This window comes from Aythya fuligula, chromosome 12, assembly GCF_009819795.1.
Source record: "Aythya fuligula isolate bAytFul2 chromosome 12, bAytFul2.pri, whole genome shotgun sequence".
Taxonomy (NCBI): domain Eukaryota; kingdom Metazoa; phylum Chordata; class Aves; order Anseriformes; family Anatidae; genus Aythya; species Aythya fuligula.
This window is the reverse complement of record NC_045570.1, coordinates 20,640,111-20,656,526: the sequence shown is the minus strand read 5'-3', so window position 1 is coordinate 20,656,526 and position 16,416 is coordinate 20,640,111. Positions and strand designations below refer to the sequence as shown.

The 16,416-nt window shown below is 45.4% G+C and overlaps 1 long non-coding RNA gene across 1 annotated transcript in view; it reads right to left on the bottom strand.

Moving 5' to 3' along the window:
* Positions 1 to 6,313, bottom strand: part of LOC116494026 — a 329,297-nt gene extending 322,984 nt beyond the window's left edge. The window contains exon 1 of the long non-coding RNA XR_004253828.1: positions 6,211 to 6,313. This is a non-coding gene — a long non-coding RNA (uncharacterized LOC116494026). The remainder of the gene's footprint in view (positions 1 to 6,210) is intronic.
* Between the last annotated feature and the right edge of the window lie 10,103 nt (positions 6,314 to 16,416).

Here is a 16,416-nt window from a genome sequence, read left to right as displayed (position 1 = left end):
AAGATGGCTTGTGTCCTGCTGGCTTCCCCCCAGAGCCGACCCCAGCCGCCGCCAGCGCTCGTGGCCGCGAAGCGCGGGGCCACGCCGTGCCGGCACCACTGCTCCCTGCGAAGCGCCCCGCGAATTAGCAGATTGGAAATTAGCAAAATACAGCAATGCCGTTCACTTTAAATTTTAATAAGAAACAGAGACATCTTCTCTCTCTTTCTTTTGCTGTTCCTCCCTCTCCTCTAAGAACAGAAGGCTGCTGGTGAAAGGAATGAAAATCTGGAAAGAATTTGGGGTGGACTGGCCAACCCCCTTTCATTTCCTTCAGATGTTTACAATCTAGCACCTTTCTGAAGACAAAGATGGGAAAAAAGCTATTTTTTCTTTTGACTGAAGGGTGAGACAGGGGGGTATTAAAAACTGATCAATGTAATTTTTTTCGCAGAAGTATTTGCACATCTGTGAAATAATGTAATTTATGAAAAAAATCTTTTATATGACATTCATGATTATAGCCTGATCTGGAGAATTATTCAAATATAAAATTAAATACTCAAAAACTAGCTGTGCTGTGGATGACTGAGCTTTTACCAGCTGTGCATCACACTTCTGTAATTCTATTAAAAGTATATAAGTGAGGCTTTCCAACTATGTCTGACTCTCTTTTAAAAGGAATGTTACATTTCTAAATGTCTTTATGATCAGTTGCGTTTTGTTTTTTCTTGATGATCGCCCCAGTTGTTGGATACATTTTATCTGACTGTACCAAAAAGAAAAAAGAAAAAAAAAAAAAAAAAGAGAGAGAGGAATGCATACCCATGGAAAGCGCTCTATAAATTATATTGTATTTTATTATCACAGGGCTTAAGGAAAAATTGGCTCTTAAGAAAGGTTAAAAACCTTTAAAGTGCATTCTTCTGTTTGGTTGAAATTGCCTTTGATTTAACGCGATCCATCTGGGCCCGGTACCTGGCCACCTCCCTGCTCCGCCCGCCCCCAGCCCGCACGAGGCCCGGCCGCACGTGGGGCGCGCAGGAGGCGGCCGTGGGGCGAACGCCCCCCGAGCACGAAGCCGCAGCTGCTCTGCTCCCAGGCTCGCAGGTTTCTGCACGACTCGTCCCTCCGCAAGGCGAGCCAAGCGCCTGAATCGTCCCCAGCTTTATTTTACACGCCGAGCCGCACGCCCCGCAGTCAGGTCGGGAGGGGAAAGGCTCCGTGTGCCTCCACACCATTTTCTTCTCGGTTTCAAGGCGTTCTGCTCGCTTCCAGCTGCGTCGGGCAGGACTGCACGGCCAACCTGCCCCATAGCACAGGCACAGGCTCCGCATCCAAGTTCACCCGTATTTTCTAAGCTTAAATATAACATTTGGCATAGATCTTCCACATCTTTCTTATTATCTACAGGTTACAGAGAGTATAATCTTGAAATTATGTGCACTTTCCCATGTAACAAGCCAATATTTTGATTAAAAGGGAAAATACAATCCTAAAACCAACCTAAATGCTCCGGTATAAACTAGCCATTAAAAGAAGAGCACCAACAAAAGGCCACATTAGTAAAAGACAGGATCTGCAGTTGTAGTTTAGCAGGGAGAGAGACAAAATAAGGGATAAGATATTGTTTCTGCTGCCTAAGACAGACGGACTTTAATAACACTTAACAGAATGATGCACATTAACGATCTCAGAAAGCACTTCTTATGCCTCATCCATCATGCGGAGGAGAAAATGAAGCCTTCGACAGCATTAGGAATTATTCTAGATCTTGTCAGTAATTCGCAGCTTCTCTGTAGTATCGTAACACAAATTTGTGTGTATGAGACACTGACCATTAATCTAGGGGCTTTTTTTTACTCGCCACAGCGTGCTGAGAATGTATCAATTGTTTCATGGAGAAATTTCACAGATGAAGCCTTACTAAATAAAACACGGAAGAGGAAAGAGATATAGACAGAAACATAAACAAGGGGAACTCAGAGACAAATTATTATCCTTAAAACAAAAAAACACAATAAAATCTCCATATATGTGTTTTCTGAATGGGCAACAACAGCCCTCATTCACTGAAAATACTCAGAATATGCAGTGATTACAAAGTTATGCTCATACATACAAACAGACTTATATTTAATTTTCTGGGAGCCTTTTTTCCCCTCCTTACCAGAGCACAGGAAAAATCCTGATCTCTCCTCCCAGGAGAGTCGTGTATTTTTACAAATAGTAGCAAAACAAATTTCAATGCAAAATGCCATACGGCTAAATAAACAATAGCTTTTGGCAACCTTTTCCTTAAGTCGAAATCTGCTGTTAATCGCATGATAGCTGTTTCAACTGGAATCTGTACTACAAAGGAAAATGTCCATAAATATTTGTACAGCAAACTCCTAAGAAAAAAACCCTCTGAGTACACTCCAAACTCATTTCTATACATGTGACGTAAAGATGAAAGCTAATGAGTTATATGAAGTTTATGATAAATTAAAACTGTTCTGCTTCCAAAACTCATACAGCAAGCAGATGTATGTTTACATAGATGTGATCGACTGCTCAACAACAGAACACTTGTCAGACAGAATGAGGTGAATTCTCCCCTAGATGTGGAGGAGCTGAATTGTCTCAGGAAAAAAAAAAAAAAAAAAAAAAAAAAAAAAAAAGGATGGAATTTGATCAAATACTAATCACGCAGCAATAATCAGCCTTGCAGTGGCCTAAAACATACACTATTTTATCTCAATTGAAATAGTGACATATATCCAAGAAGTCCTCAAAGAAACTTGGATTTAGATAATATATTGTGATTGCAGTAGATATGCAGGATTAAAATCATTCTTGATCTTCAAACAGAATAAGAATGTATAGTTCTGTTTACCGCACATATATTTGTACATAAAAGATATGACAAATATTTTAGGTTATTTAGAAGCCCATAGTTCTTTATTTTGAATTTTTACAGACCGAATACTGGGAAAGCGATTTGACAGTCACAGGTAATAGGCACAAATTACAGATTAAACTCATTAGAAATTATAAACACTCATATAGTCTCTTAAACCCCCTGACGAAACCTGAAAATTAGAAATCCAATAACCAAGCATCAATAGGGTCTTTAACGGCTGGACAGATGTTTAAACTGCACGATGCTCATGTCAGGAGTGAAACGAAACAGTTGAAAATCAAGGTTTGCACTAAATAACAAGGCACTGATGTCAGATCAGATCATTCATATAAACTGTTTTAATCCATCTTTTGGCATTAAGTTATGTTATTCTATAATTGTATAATTTTGTTGTTCATTCATTTTGCATAATATGAATAGAATAAAATAAAATAATAAGCTAAAATAAAATAAAATAAGGAAAATATGCAGATGAGGGAGACTGTTCTAAAACACTCTGCATAGCTATCCTCAGAAAAGGCTTACTATCAAATTGATACATACAGAAAGTCAGGACTATTGTCAGAATAAAAATGTAAAAAATGCTTAAAAATAAAATCTTATCAGCAAGCTTTAATTCATGGCTTATTTAATTAAATCACAGAGGGAGATATTGCAGGAATGGTCATCTCACCAACAGTAACCAGATAAATCCCTAGGAGCGGGCACTGGGATAGCAAAAGAAAAATTGTTTGTGTTCCTAGTGTTCGGTCTGACCTGGGAGGGATAACAAAAGAATCTGGCATGAATATGTATTTTTATAGAGCGTGCTGCTGGTAAACATACCAAATAAAATAGAGTGGATTATTTTAAAATAGTTTCTCCTTAACTCTCAATATGTTTAATATGATGATATGAAAAACTATATATAAACCAGAAACATATTCAGCCCATACAAATTCTTTACAGCGCAGTAAAAAGGCAGCCAGATTTCAGCAGAAGAAAACAAACAAACAACAGAAATGCTCCGAAGCTGCCCTGTCTCTCTGCAAGCCTGCGTGCTCTCCAGTGCCGAGATAAAGACCCAATCTGCTCATCAAACACCTCCGGGCTCGGCCATCTAATAGGAACAAATTGGCAATGACTGCCCAAGCAAGTAACACAGGCCCACTGATTTGTAGATTGATACTGATGCCTAATGATCCCCTTGGGCAGATCAATAGCAACAATCCTCATCCCTGCCTTTCTTCTTTATTGGCACAGAGGACCGAGGCAAGCAGAAGCCGTGCACGCGCTCCCCAGCACCGGCGCTCCCGGCCATGGGGCAGCAGGGGCTCCTCCGCAACGGGGGCCAAGGTGACCCGGCCTCGACGCTTTGCCAACTTAGGGAGATCACTGCTGCCCATGCTCCTGTGCCATGTGAGCACCAGCAGTGGCTCCTGGCCACCCCAAGCACGTGCCACCGGCCCAGGCTGGGCACGAGGACCGCTGCCACCGCAGCTGGGATGCAGCGCCCGCGGCCAACGCGCATCAGGCCAGGCCCACGGCTGGGCGCTGGTGCCCGGACAGCACCGAGACACCAAGGGTCAGGTGAAAACACAGCACGTGTCGGCACCGCGCTTTAAAAGTTGAGATTCCTAAGAACCCAAGGCAAGCACGGTGCTTCAGTGGCACAGAAATGCAAGAGGTGGCGGCCTGGCCATTGTTTAGGAACCAGGCCATACGGACAGGTGGATTTACCCTGCGGACTGCCTTAATAGGGTTATACTGCACTTCTTCCCTTGATGCTCCTGCCTTCTCCCTCCTCGACTTTGTCTTGTTGTCTCTTAGTGCACTACAGTATGATCAATCAGGCAATTTCAACGCAGGATTTTTATTCGGTTAACCGTGAGTCACTTTCATCCACTTTCCCCAGCCCCACCCCTTGAAAGAATTAGGGATTTTCTATTTATTTATTAATCTAGTGAATACAGTTATCCCATTAGTATATCCTTTTAAAGTCCCCGGTAACACCTAAGAAAAACTAATAGAGGTGCTTTGCTTTTTTTTTTTTTTTCAGTGAATTAATGTTAGTGACGTTCTGCAGACCTGTGAGTGGTCATTTACGGCACCGCGGCTGCTGGCAGGCATCGCACGCAGCACTGAAGTTCTGCGGCAGCTTCCCTCGCTCTAGAATAGCTGTGTATGAGCACAGACCTCACCAGGTGCACCCCAATCAGCAGGTAAGCAAACACAGAAAAAAAGAAAAAAGAAAAAAAAAAAAAGAAAGAAAGAAAGAAACAACAGCAGAAAGTTTGTGTCTGCGGAATATGAAATATTAATCCTGCAGTTAAAGGGTGTGCATCGCCACCTGAATCGCTCTCCCCCGCTAACTCCTCTGCACACACCCTCGGGTCCCTGCTGTGCCCACGGGCAGGCTGAGCGCAGCCTCGCTTCTCGAACCGCGCTCAGCCCCACGGCCGCCCGCCCGCGACCTGCTTTGTTCAGCAATCACTGTGCTATTTTTATTCTTTACGGCCGTTTTATTAAAACGTGGATAAAGCGAAAGGCGAAGGATAAAATTAAATTTCATTGACTGTAAATTCCTAAAACGTCCCTCCAGTAAAAGATTCCCTTTTAATCACAAAAACGCCTTTCCCGTCTCTCCCCCTGTACCGTCTCACCCTCGCGGTGGGCACGGAGCCGCACCGCCACCCGGGTGCCCCCCACCCGCTACGTGTGTCCCTGCCCGGCGCTGCCCCCCTGGCACACGCAGCGCTGCTGCCGGGGCTCCCCCCCCACCCCGGGGCCGTGCCGCAGCCCCGCTCCTGCCAGCACCGGGGGCTGCGCTCTCCGCCGCCGTCGGACCCACGAGGAGCCCCGGCGGGGGGCAGCGCCCTGGGCCCGGCCCTGCCCGCACCCCCCCCCCCCCCAACCCACCGGGGGGCTGCCCGTGCCCACGCGCGACCCGGCCCTCGCGCCTCCCGCGGACACGCGGCCGGAGCCCCGCGCCCTGCCCCGCGCCCCCACGCGCGGCCGCCGCCGTGGCCCCGGGGTGCGCGCGGCCCCCACGCGGCCCCCGCGCGGCCCCGGCGCCCCCACGGAGCGCGGGGGGCAGCGGGCGGCGAGGAGCGGCCGCGGCGCCGGGAGGAGGGAGGGGAGCGCGCACGTGTGACGGCGCAGCCCCGCGCCCATTTGCATATTCACATGAGCTCCGTTCCCAGATTGCTTAAGCAGGCAAGAAGTTAAGGTGTCTTCTCCACCCACCTTCCCTCCCTGCTCCGCCGAGGAACGGCAATTTATAACCAAAAAGGGAGCGGGAGGCAGAGAGGGGAAAGGAAAGAAAGGGTTCGCGCACACCGCCTTACCTCCGCCGGCTGGCTCCTGCTCTCCGAGGAATTCCCCCTGGTTCCGCTAGAATTTTTGAGAACCATCCTTCAGGGTTTTTAGTTTTCCCTTTCTCTCCCTTCCTCCTCCTCCTCCTCTCTCGGTGTTGTGACTGGGTTTATAAAAAAATAAAAAAGACAACTCCATGTTAAGCTAGCAGTCAGGGCATCGTGAAGTCTAGGGCTACAGGGGGAGGGAAAAGAGGAGGGGAGGGTCACAGCTTAATGCCTTACAAAAGGGAGCCAAAAGCCTCTATATTTTTTTTTAATATCCTACACAAAACGCTGGCATGCATATACATGTAATACAGGCGCGCGCAGGGCCACGTACATGTCGCTAATTAGATTTTCGCCAAAAACTGTCGAGGCTCAGCCTATGACGCAAATAAACGCAACGGCATTCGGAGTTAATGTGGAAACTCCATCCCTAACCTGCCCTGTTGTTCCTCCGTGTGCACAGACACCCGAGGAGCGCGAGGTTTTATGTGGCGTGCAGCACTGTTTGCGATAGCTCGCACAATGGTTGAGCATCCAGGTTCAGCCTTAGCCACACGGTGCTGGCTGGGGCTGCTTCCCTGCAGCAGTGCCGGTACCGAGGTGCACTTCTGCACAAATTAATTTCCACGTTGCACGGCTCTAACGAGAGCGGGGGAAAAGGGGGGAAAACAAAATCGTGCGTCCCCTTGCAAATATACCAAATTGGCCTCCCCGCGTTTACGGAGAGGGTGACCAGGAGCGCAGGCCTATTGTTCTGAGAGGCACAGCTTTTGTTAGCCTGGGCAGCACGGGCTGTGCCCCCAGCCTGCCCAGTTCCTCCAAGGAGCTCGGATCCCTTGCACCAAGCACGCCACCGCTCCATGGATCGCGTCCACTTTTTAACAGCCTTGCATTAAATGTTTGCTGCAAATACGCGGCGCGTACACGTGGCACCTTTTTACAAACGTGTCATTACCATGAATGATTAAGGGCTTCGTCGCTCCCCTGTGCAAGGTCTTAGATCTGATTGCTGACTGATTGCTGAATTCCACTGTACACCTCACAACATGATTTCAGTGAGGGGGTCAGGAAAAAAAAAGGCACTTTATTAAAGATTTTTTTTTTGCACACAGAATATTTAGGAACAGTCAAATTTATTTTTGCAATTGGCAAAGGCAAATTTGCTCCTAAGCTGAACCGTCGCGCGTCGTGTTTCATCCCAGCGTACGTTTTTATGGAGAAGTTATAAAGCCCTGAAATATGCGGTGTCTATCAGGAGCGCTGGATGTTAGATCACACACCGCAGCAGCGGGAGCTGCTCTCTCTGAGGCAGGGGCTATGGAAGCTAGCGCAGGAGCGGTGTTTGCGTGTGCGCTTGTACAGTACCTCCATGTGTGTTCGCCACTGTACGGGGCTGCGGCGGTGCAGGGCAGACAATAGGAGCTGGGGAGAGCGAAGGAGTTAACGGGAGCTCTGCTCCTGCGCCCGCCAAGTTGCACGGGGCTGAGCGGGGACGAGGAAAGCAGGTCAGTGGCGACCAACTGGTTAAGCAAACACCAAAACAAAGAGCGCTTCTTTATTTTGGCGAGACCTTGGTAGGCACGCTTTCTTATCAAAAATGATTTCTCTGCCTTTGTTTCTCTCCTCCTTCAAAGAGAGTGGGAAACGTGGTGCTTTGTATTCACGCCTGGTTTCCAAAGGAAGAAAGGTGATTTTTAAGCATCTGACCACCGAGCATGAGTTACTCGTCCTCCACCCAAAACTGATTAAAAAAAAAAATTCTTTGACAAGACTCAAAGGGTCCCTGAAATAAAGAAGAAAGAAAAAAACATCCAAAACATTAGAGACAGAAACATTATATTTCAATATTATCATATGAATTAAATGTAATCCTTGAAGCGACTAGTCCCAGGGGTCACATATTAGGCCATTTTTTTCTTTTTTTTTTTTTATTTAATAGAGGTCATCCAGGCTGAAAAGCAGAACCCAAATGAAAAGCATCTTCAATGTGGTTATAACATGAGCTGCACGAGGTCAGGCAGTGTCTTGTATGGCCTCATAAAAAATACATAACCAGACAGCCTAATAGTATTTCTTTGCATTCATTTTTGGATGGGAACTGGCGGGTGGGGGAGGGGGAGGGAAGGGGCTGATGGAGATAGGAACATATAAAAAACCGCACGTACATTTCCATAATGTGCAGCTTTTAATACATTTCAGTTAGGAAAAAATGAACATTCATTTTAAAAGATGCCTCAGTGAGCTTTCTTTAAAGGACCAATCCTAAGAACTATTTCCATGGCCCTAAAAAAAGAGGTGGCATTTTAGCGTAGCCCCGTGTGCGCGTGCGGCTCCTGCACACACGCGTGCATTTATTTAGGACAGTGGTGCTACAGCCATGCTTAATTGGAAGTGCAACCATGTTGGGCTCGCTTTCATTAAAAATTCCTAATGCACTTTGTTATTTGTCCGTACACAAACACAGCCTGATTAATTTGAATTATTTCTCTTCTGAAAAGAAATACAGATGAAAAACCCCGGTTACATGGTTTCTGCTTTAATTTGCTCTCACAGGGGAGGGGTTTGCCCAGCACAGAATTTATGCAGGTTGCAAAGATACACTGGGTGGGAGAGAGGGCAAGAGAAAGGCAAGGCATAAAAGAGAGCGAGGGGGGATAAATAAAAATAAACAGCGCTAAAAACGCTGGGAGATAAGAGAATCTCTAAATATTGCCTCCCTTCCCCCTCTCCCAAATATAGCCTGGAGACGAGTGACCCTGCTGGGGAGCGAGCCGCAGAGGTGACCCAATGCTAACCAGCCTGTTAGAACTAATAAGGTGCGCTCCTAAGCCACTCAGCTGACACTGGGGCATTGTGGAAATAACTCTCCTTGTTATTGCCCATCCTCAGCTTGAAATTTACTACTCCTTTGCATTATTAAAGAGACAGCTTGCATTCACTATGGGGGAGAGGAGCTGGGCAGGATAAATAACTGTGCACGATTTTTTTAATGTTATGTTTGTGCTCTCTGTAGTCTTTATATTAAGATTCTGAGCATTAAAGCATGCTGGGTTAATAGGTTGTTATTTATTATTTGAACTGTTTTCAAAAATAAAATCTGGTTTAGAAAAATAAGATTTTTTTCCCCCATGGCAAACGGTCAGAAAACAGGAAACGCGTGAGCCATCGCAGGGAAGGTCAGGCTGTGGCCAGTGGCAGGCCTTGTGGGACAGAAACCTTTCCAAAACGCTTCTCGGTAGCACCGCTGCTCATTCACATCCAATGGGGAGCAGAGCAGAGCAAAACAAAACAAACAAACAAAAAACCCCACCACGGCAGATAGCATGGATTACGAGGCCGGGAACAAAAAAGACCTGCTGCAAAATGAATCCGCTCTTGCGAGACAACATGAAAAGGGCGTCAAAATATGGAGCTGCTTTGCATTCTCTGGGCTCTCACATTTTAAAGCAACTGCAGGGAAAGGTAAAACTCTGAGATAGGAGTAGGCGGAAAAAAAGCAATGTTCATCATGCCCTGCCCACGCGAGCTTCCCCAAAGCAAATCCAGAGAGGTGCTGCAGCTGCCCCTGGAGCCGGCCGCCCCTCTGCGGGGCAGCTGCGAGGGTGGCAGCGCAACCACCGTGCTGGGATTTGCATTGGCACTTAGCAGACTGAATGCTATGGAAAATGGGCTGAGCTGCTTGTACAGAATATTCTGCCATCTCTGAATCAGTTTTCACGGGCAGGCATTTTAACCTCGGTCACCGTAAGGGCTGGAGAGGCCGTACCACGGCAGGTCTCGGGCCGCAGAGCAGGATCCTCCAGCCCCTGCTACAGCCTGGGCCCGGCCAGCAGGGGAGCAGCTATAACAGAACTCTGGTGTTGTTAATTTCGTGTAGCAGATCTGAATTAACATTGGAGACATCACTGTGAATAGTGATCGATGATAAATAAGATCCTCCGGGTAAATACAGAACGCCACTTAGCAGACCATAGTGGGCTGGCAGAAGCAGGGATTGTTTCTGGAGCCAAGGAGGCTTTGCTTCTCTCTTGGTGTTTCATCGGATGCCATGAAATTGGTTACTGGAGGGATTTCAGAGAATTCTTAAGAGAACACAAGAGCCACAGCAATGCTTTAGCTGTCCACACTGACTGTTTTGTTTCTGCAAGTTCAGAGACAACCCATTCTTCTGAAAGGTTAATGTGGTCAGCTGCTGGGAAGACCTGGGATGACAGCAGGAATCAATGCATAGTAATGTGATGAAATACATGTAGCTGCCATAATACGCCGGAGGAGCGTATCGTGACCATTGAGCGACCAAGGAGCAGCCCTAGGAGTGGGTGTGATTTGAAGGGAGCAGCCCAGCAGCCCAGCAGACCACCCTTGGTGGGAGCAGAGGGGCCCTGTGCGTGCCAGGAGGACAGGGTGGGCTGCAGCGAGTTTTTGGCTCGTGCTCCGTGCAGCGCCCTGGGTCCGCAGGACACGTGCCATGGAGCAGCCTGTGCATCCCGAGGGACCTGCCCGCCAGATGCAGGATGCTGCCAGCAGCACGCCGTGCCAGCAGCTCCCCTGGAGGCTGGGTGTCGTGGCACCCAACTGGCAGGGTTGCGGCTGGCCAGGCTGCTGCGCTCGCTGTGCTCTCTCAGGGTGTCACGGAGTCACAGCAGGCAGAGCTGGAACCACGAGTCTGATCTAGTGGTCACTGGAGAGCCAATAGTCTAGGAGTAGATCAAAGATGACCCAAAGCTTTGAAAGAGGCATGGTGAGAGCTGCTTCTCACGGGAGGTATTGAAAACCATCAAATCACTGGAAATGCTCCGTGTGCGCACACGTTGATCATCCTGGAACCGCAGCCCAAACAGCGTCTGAACATGGATTTATAACTCTTGTTTAAAGCTAACTCTGTGCCTATCGCAAAACCAGGCTGAGTGAGGCTTTAGCATAGGCATACAAAGCGTGTTTAAATACAAAATGTCAACATACATTTATGGCAGCAACTAGCAAACAAGAAGTATTGCTTCAGAGCAAAGGGATAACTGCCGGCTAAGACAGGAAAATGAAACCCAGATTTTTGATAGTGCCAAATATAAACAAGGAATTAAAAGGGATACCTGGACAAACAGGCAAACCGGGAGCCTTACTGACTCTCTCAGTTATTCCCTTTCTAGCATCCTAATTTTGTGAGTCATCAAAAGTAGCCAAATTAGTCCTGTCAGCAACTGAGCTTGCAGATATTTAGAACTGCTATACATTTATGTATGCCCAAATATAAAGGTGCTTTTATACAAACACAGCTGCATATACATATTTTTAATCAAGTACCCGTCCTGTAAGTCACGATAATAGCAACAAATGTAATGTTTTACATTCCGGTTGTAATCTCCAAAAGTTTTGGGGTAAAATCGAAGGTGTGGAGACTCACAGGGCTGTGTTAAGCAGCTCTTGTGCTCAGCCTTCAGGTGGCAAAGCTTAAGTAACGAGAGTATTAGAACCGTGACAACACTCTACTGGATTTAAAAATACAATTTTCAAAACTGATTGCCAAACTCTGATCTCAATAGCATGCCAATTTTTTCAGCTCTGCCAGCTGATCCCATAAAAAGTATTATTTCTCCTTACAAACCCAGGCAAAGTTAGGCATCCAAAGAAGAGCAATTTGACTCTAGGGTTTCTAATCCCCTGCAGCTCTCTCAGTAACACTGAACATTCTCTTGAACCGACATCAAAAACGCAATTATAAAAACAACAGCCAAAATTATTTCTTATATAACTGGATTGTATCGGTGCCGTATCTGCCACATTAAACACAGCAGTGGTTAACCTGCTCCACTCTTAATTCCATACCTCTTGTTTAGACTGACTGCTTAAGTGGCTGTCTTGCCATCTTGGCTTTTCTATGTCTCACATTTTATTCATTTTAAACCTGCTTTTTTGATATCTGGTGGGCTTCAGCACTGCCGGCTGTGAGGCCGCGCGGTCAGTGCAGCGGCTGCACGGGGCAGGCAGGAGGTGGGGAAGTGCCGGCTGGCGGCTGCAGCTGAGTCCTGCCCGGGTAATGATCACGTTCACATCAGAGCTATTTTGCCAGAAGGTGCTTAGTGTGTAATTCCTTAGATGTGCCTATCTGCGGAGCACAAGCAAACCAAAACTTGAGGTAGGAAGCCCGTAACAGAATAACCCCCAGTCTCCATCTTCAAGGGGCAGCCACTGATGGCCGAGCTCGGCAGCGTGAGCGCTGCGGTGAGGACCAGCAGGGTCAGGAGCCTCCTGGACTGGTGTCCCCTGCAGGTGGCAAGTGGCCCAAACAGAAGATGTGACCCAGGTCTGGATGGAGGAGGGCGAAGGTTAACAGCTGGGTAGGGAGCTGTGCTCCCCTCCTGCCACAGACCGGAGACCAGCACAGGCCTCGGCTAACTGAGCAAAGACGGAGGGTCTGGCAAGGCTGGGAGGAGAGGCGGCTGGGGACAAATACCTCTCACCTGGGAAAAAGGGCAGGAGAGGACAAGAGAAGCGTGAAGCAGCTGTGGTGGTTACACAGCCTTGCAGCCCCAGCAGGACCAATTTCCATCCCGCAAAACCCCTGCGTGTGCGCATCGCAGGCATCCAACACGCCTGCAGCTACTCTGCACCTCTGCAGTGTTTCTGCTGTAACTCTCTTGTACCTCCCTTCTCCTGCTCTCCAAATATAATAGCAACTGACAAACAGATAAAACTTCTTTTTAAAAAAATCTGTAACTAACGTATCTATAACAAATACATGTACGCATTTTAAGCCATTCTTCTGGGAATCAGAATATTAGGTTGCTTTATACAAAACAGGACTTATCTGCTGAATTTTCTAAGCAATATCATCCTTGATTACTAAAAAACAGCTCAGAAGGCTTTTAGCATGCAGAAAAACACCCAAATATATTGAGCCTCTCTATGTGTCCTAATGAAAATTATGAAGGGGGATTTGATTTTTGTTAGCTCTCCCTTTTTAATGTAAACCTACAAGAGAAGATGGACGTCCCCGGGGGTGAAGGAGCTGGTCCTGGTCCAGCCTGCAGGCGTGCCACCAGCTGCCTTCTGAGCTGTGGCCAGTTGCTTAATAATTCTGCAGAATGAGGACAGTAATTCATGTCTCCCATGACTCATCTGGTTTAGCTATTTAAACTAAAACTCTGCAAGATAGGGAGTGAAATTTTAGCTCCTCTCAAACCAGTGAGTTTTGGCACTGACTTCAAAAAAAGGAAAATTGTAGGTTAAACAAGTTCAGGTGTCTATATAGTGAAACACTGATCTTGGCTGTGGTCTCTAAATGCTCTTAGAGTGCTAATAATAAGAATGTGGTGGCATATCCGAGACTACACTGCAGCCACAAAAATGTAAGGTCTTCATTTTCAAACATCTGAATGCTGCCAAAACCAGCTACACAGAAAAATACACACCAGCAGCTGTCCAGCAGTCCAGGTCTGGAAATCATGGAAATGCTAGCCTCCTCTTCACTTACAACCAGACGTACTTGATAGCTTGCAGAAAATGAACAGAAGGAAAATAGAGCTCACAACTGGGGGTTCGCCCCCCCGGTGAATTAAAGCTAGAAGTGAAAGCTGCGGAGAACAGGAGCCTGAACCCAGCTCCCCCAGAAGAAACCCGCAGCGTGTTAACTCTGGAAGGAAAAGCTGGGAAGCATCAGGGGGTACTGAAGCATCCGCGGGAGCAACCTGGTTAGGGGGATTAATCCTGTTTACATGAGACTCCCACATGGGCAACCTGTGCAGTTCTGCGCAGAATAGAGGAGCTCCTGGAGAAGACCCCAGGTTCCAGCCAAGGACACGACTAATCCGCTCAGTGTTTGTCCTAATGAAGAAGCAAACAAACCCAATCTCTGGTTGTACCCCTACTGAAGTGACCTGCTTCCATGAGAGGAAGCCTACAGATAGTTAAATAGATAGCTAAATCATCACTGGTTACAGCTGCTAGTGATAGGGAAGAAGGCACTTAATTTATCTAAGTGATGAGCTTTGCTCTTTGTCAGGTTTTTTTCAGGGAAGATCATTTCACTGTGTAAAAGACTTAGTTGTTAGGGGAAAAAAAATAATGATATTCAAATTTTTAGTAAGGATCATCCTATAATTCTGAATAGCCATCAGCATAAAAATCTGTTTTAATAAAATAAAATAAAATAAAATAAAATAAAATAAAATAAAATAAAATAAAATAAAATAAAATAAAATAAAATAAAATAAAATAAAATAAAAACTCAAGCTCCATAAATGGTGAATTCTATGCAGAATAATGGCATCTTTTTCTGTTGCTGTTGCTTAAAAACTTTAGAACCGTATAGTGAATATTGCAATTTTACAATTAGAAGATGGCATAAGTGTGCTCATCTTTCAAAATCACTTTAAGACCTAAAATATTCCACATCAGCTAGGTATTACTGTTATCCTGCTATTTTCATAAAAGTTTTAGGGGTAGTTCTGCTCTGTAAATGGTGCAGAGAAATTCTGAGTGGATTTCAAAAATCCTTGGTGAGCTGAGGGCTACCTTAATAAAAACAAAGGCATGAACTTGAAACACACACAGTTGCAACTCCCCAGATAACCTTAATTTGGAATAAGAATGTCTTTATTTTATTTAGTTCAGTGGTTCTTAAAGTTAGGACCAAGAGACCACTACCCAGTCGTGGAATTTCTTTGAGTCACTTTGCGTAACCACACAGAACTGACTCATTCATAAATTTTACTGTTTGGTGTAATTCTATAGACTACAGTTTAGGAGCCAGCGGTTCAGTTTACAGTGTTTTGAAGAAGTTAAACTAACCCCAAAAAGCCAGTTATTCCAGATGAAGTGATCCATCCGTAGAACTATACTGGTGTGGAAGGTGTAACTTTCCTATATAAACAAGTCCTAAACAGCACAAATCCTCCTGAAACTCAATGGCACTTGTGTTCTTAAGTCACGCAGATGCCTTTGAAAACACACGCGTTCATTTTATTCTTGTTACTTCTGAGGCTGTTGAAAGATACTGGGAAATAAAAAATGGTAAAAATCTCTCGGTGATGACTTTGGCTTTCTGACTGTGTTTTGAGCCACCCAGCCGAGGAGTCCCCCCTGTTCTTTCCCCACCACTGCCACCCAGAAGCTCCAGGCAAAGCAGGAGTGAACATCTTTGTAGGAGGTGGCCTAAAAAAAATGGAAAAATAAACAACTTTTGCTTTGAAGAGTGTCTTGTAGTGTTATGCCCCAAGTTAAAAATATCCCGGTAAAATTCAACAACAACAACAAAAAATTCCAACTAAAACAGCAGTGGGGAGGGGAACAGCACAGGTCACAAGCTGCTCCTGGACTTGCACTCATGTCAGTCAATGACCAGCAAGAAATTGCACTACTCGGTATTTAGAGCATGAAACCACGGCATTCAGCCTAATTCTCTAAAGCTTCCTCCCTCTCCTTCTGCCCATCCGGTGACTTGATATATAACCCATAGGAAATAAACATAAAATCTCTCAAAGGGAACCAAGAAGGGCATTTTAAGAACAGATAGTCAATTAAGCATTATCTGCAACTCTCGTGCTTACATCTTCAAACACGAAAGCACAGAAACTTTCCCTTTAAACAGCAGCTTGCTCGTATAGCTGCTAGATGACAAGTCTCATGCACTACTACATAGATGTTCTTACAGATTGGATGGTTATTCCTGGAACTGTAAATACAGAAGGGTTTTGGCACTGCATCTTTGAAGAAAAATACAAAATATACACATAGCACATACATTCTGCTCCATAGTTTATATAAGCTAGAAAGTCATGGCATATGGTGAAGTCGGTTTTTATACAAAGACGTGGAAATGTATACAAAGAAAAATATTCTCAAAAATAATGCAAAACTACATATGGTCATTAAAAAAAAAAATACTCCAATATGTTTTTAAAGAATCTTGCAGACAATTTAAACCCCAGCTATCCCTTCTAGATGATGGAAGGTAATAATGCAATTTATTTTGCAACGTCTACTTCCATCACAGCTCAGTCTTACCAAGCTCCTTTTTACCTTCTGAATGCACTGAGGTAACAAAAGAAAGTTAACTTTATTTAAAAAATAATGCTCTGAATAAAAATGATTGTGTAAATGATTAATAAATACTTGTATGCAGTTCTGTAAACTTTATATCAAATAAGGTTGTGCTTGTTTTCCATATCTTTGATTTTTTTAAATGCCTAGAGA